Source organism: Pagrus pagrus (genome assembly GCF_965226575.1).
Source record: "Pagrus pagrus genome assembly, chromosome: 18".
Lineage (NCBI taxonomy): Eukaryota > Metazoa > Chordata > Actinopteri > Spariformes > Sparidae > Pagrus > Pagrus pagrus.
The window spans coordinates 19,067,349-19,071,422 of NC_140202.1; positions in this window are offsets into that span (position 1 = coordinate 19,067,349).

A 4,074-nucleotide genomic window follows, 5' to 3' on the forward strand; every position below is an offset into this window, starting at 1 on the left:
GTAGGATGGAGTAAGAGTGAGTACGAGATGGCAAGCGAAGGAGAGAGAGGTCGGGGATTGTTTTACAAACAGAATTCCTTTAATTAATCACCCTGTTTGAACAGCTGGCCTCCTCAAGACAGGTCGTAACGGGATCCCTACATGGAAGTGCGGATTACAGACGCGGATTCGGCAGAAAAATATTAGCTGTCAAACGCTGCAGCCGAGAGGTGCAGGAGAAGGCCCCTGTTTCCTGGTGGTGAGAGAGCCACAGACGGGGGGGGGGCGGCTTGCTTAACATGGCTCCCCGAGGACCGAGGCTGCACAAGGCAACACAAGGGCCTGCGAGAGGGGGGTGGACCTCGGGCCAGGGGGCAGACCTCAAGGCCAGCAGTCGTCCCCGAGGGCCGAGTGAGGTGCAGCAGTCTGGGAAGGGGGTTCAGATTTAGGGTCAGGCTCTGATATGGGACTGGAAACTTTGAGACCCCCATGTCAGCATTTATGTACAGGCCGCACATAAACAACCGAGAGCAGCTGTCAGGAGAGAATGCAGCGTCCTAGTGGTACATGTTTATTATCGATGTCCCTGCAGAGGGATTGACATCATGGTTAAGAATGTGGTGGTGAAATAGTTGGCTACCTACTCTTTGTAAATAAATACATTCTGTATGTAGGTCAGTCTGCGGACAGGTCATTGGCTTTCTGAAGGAAGGCTGGAGATTACATTTAATCACAAGTATTCATCACTGAAAGTTTTACATGATGTGGGTTTTCTGTGGGATCCCTTCTTTGCTTTTTTGCCTAAGCACTTATTTCCGCTCCGTGTTTATGACTGCAACATTTCAGACAAAAGCCAGTTCTTTCTAATGGAATTGTCTAAACCAGCGGTTTCTCTCACAGAGGGAATATATGCATGGCGCTTTTGCATAAAGTGAAACTGTGGTGACATGCACATATATTTCCTGCTCATTATTTCCGGAAGAACAAAAATTGTAACTGTAACTGTAACCTCAGAACAATTATAAGCATCTAAACAGATGCATTCTCAGATGTTTGTCCTGCTATTTGCCCTCTGCCAAGTCCCGTTTCACTTCAAACATGCACTGCTATCCCCAGATTCAAGCAGGCACGTCTGCATCGCGTTGCAGCCGCGACATAGCCACCAAAGCTGATAGCGGCCATTGAGAAGATAACCGGGGGGCGAAATTTGGTACAAACCAAGCTCTCAGAGCAGAAACTCCTGTAGTGTGATCCTGGCCTTAGTGTGATGTTTTGGTAAAAATACATGTTGCCAAAGCATCTAAATAAAAAGGTGAAATAAAAAAAAAAGAGGAAGAACATGAACATGCTCTACATGGAAGCACGTTATCCTGCCAGCTGTGCTACCACCAAGGAGAATTTGAAAAAGCTCTTTTCTTGGAATATTTTCATCTTCCTTTTAGGCATTCTGTAAGAAACTGGACCTCTGTCTCTACTTCCTCTGTATCTGTTTTCACTTTCTTTCTTTTTTTCTCTCTCTCTTTGTCTCAATGTCTCATTCTGTCCAGTCTGTGCAGGAGGAGAAAAAGGGAGTAATGTTGGCTCAGGTGCTTGATTGTCAGAACACTCACTTACACTGTATTTACATGTAGGTTAGGGAGGAAACAAATGTCCGCCGACCACACACACACACACACCGCACAGTATACACACATATCCGAGATGTATCACTCTAATTGTGTAAACAGCAATATCGCGCTCAGACCTTCCACCCCGCCTCCACTCGCCTTTCTCTCATGGCCATGATGTAATTACCAAGGCACTTAATAAGTCATTGAGAGACTTGGAGCGGACACACTTCATGAGGCTGAACCAGAATCTTCTGTGCTCTTATTTAATGAATTCCAATCACAACCACAATCATTTTAAGAAGCCGAAGCCAAGGCTGCTTTAGTAACACGATACTCGACTGTGAGGTCATATACACCAAAGGAAGGAGAGACCTGCCTGGACAATGGCGTAAAAAAGCTTTTTCGAACATCTGTTGGGCTTTCCTTTGAGAGCCCCATAAAGTTTCACCGCACAGTTTTGTGGTGATTTTCTGGGTCTCTCTATGTATCCCAATAGGGAGGCAGCAGCTTGTTCAGTGAACCGTGTACAGTTCAAAGCGCAGAGAGGAGCTGGAGGAGTGTTGAGGACGATGATGTACAGCAGACTGGACCACCAGGGTCATGGCTTCAGTGTGTGTGTGTGTGTGTGTGTGTGTGTGTGCGAAAAGACACCTCCTCCTAGATCACACGCACAGACCCAAAACAATAATTAATAGTATTGTGTGGCGAATGAATTGACTTTTGTATCAACCTGGTCATTACTTTAATACTGTTATTATGCTGCTTTAATGCTGGTAAGACTAATACACACATGAATATAATCTATCAAACATTGTTATTAGACAACAAGCGAGGATTAGCAGCAACAGATTTGACCACATTGTCCCACGGTAACACTGAACATGATCAGGGGCTTGTTTCCCAAAGCAGGATTACGAGGTAACTGAATAAAACATTGTCACCAGAGCAGTTTCTCAGCTGTATGCAACTGTTGCTGGAGGACGGGTGTGTTATATATTTTTAGTCATGGAAAGAGAAATTGCACTCCAGCCATTGAGCTGTTGGGTGTCACAAGACATGATTAAAATGTTGAAAATGGCCAAAATATCAGGGTTTTAGTTTTAGTCCCTAGTATCAATCAAGCGCCAGAAATATTGCATTTTCATATCCCATAATGCATCTGGAGAGTGTCTTTTGTGAACACACCTTTCTGATGTCAAATTCCTAAAACTGAAACTGACAATTTGACATTCACGGCCATTTTACACAGCGACTGGCCAGGTGTGTGAAGCCGAGGAAGTAAGCTGGGCTTGAACGTCTCCCTAGAGCTCTCTTCCCTTATTTTTTTATTATTCCGCACATAAATATCTGTCAGTTTTTGGTGTTTACAACCAAGTGCACCGATATCTGTGTTTCAGTCAACGTATTTATATACACATTTTGAAGTATCACATCAGAAATGGTTGATGGAAACGGGAAATTTTGAAACAACAAGTTTATTTCCATCAAACCCTCACTTTAACCCTCTTTTTTCAAACCTCACACCCCCAGTTTGTAACCGAGGCTTTCTCGTAAAAAATTTAAATCCAAGCCGAGATACAATGGTTATTGTTTCAGACTTTGGAAAGCCCCATTCATGGCCACATGCGACGTTATACACCTTTTTTTCCCCTTATGAATAATAAACTGTATGTCATCTATAAAATTTTTTGGAGAGTCCCTTTTCAAGATGCTGCACATCAACCTGACCAAAACAGAAACTAGTGTGTCAGGCGAAACTTTGAGTACTCTCACTGTGGCTTTGTTTCGTGAATATATTTACACCATACACCAAGAGATTAAAGAGGTTATAGTAATGCCGTGGAAATTACCAAAACTCAGAGTGGAACAACAACAGTGAGAGGGAGAAGATTAGATTCAGGAGGTCTCACTATACTAAAATCCAACCAGGATATAAGACTAAGAGCACATCACAACAGGTTGCTGATGTGCTTCGTGTTTTTCTCCAAACGTGTCCGAGAAACACATTTTAGGGAACGTCAACCTCGACGTAGCCAATCAATGCAACGTCACACCCAATTCCCAGGATGCTTTCCTGAGACGTGGTACTTTAGTCGTCTCCTCCTCAGTGAGTCTTGTGTCTGCATGCTCTGCTGTTTTGTGACCGTGCCAGTTAGTGGCTTATTTGCATACTGTTGCAGGCAGCGGGGCCTATTTTCCCATAAGAGAAAGAAAGAGGCAGGTCATGTGTCCACATCTGTGGGCGTCCAGTATGCGCTCACCATGGAGGCACTTGAATGTCACCGTATTTTTTTGTGCTCATGTTTGTATTACGTTAGCCGGATTAGCGCAGTTTCGTGGGTGTGTTTGCATCCATCACTCCGAGGATATGTGTGTGTTGAATGTATTTTGTGTGTCTGCAAATTCCCCGCCCTTTCTGTCGCTCTTTCTTTCTCCTGCTTAAGCGGTTGTTTGTGTGCGTCTGCTCTTAATGAATACAGCCACG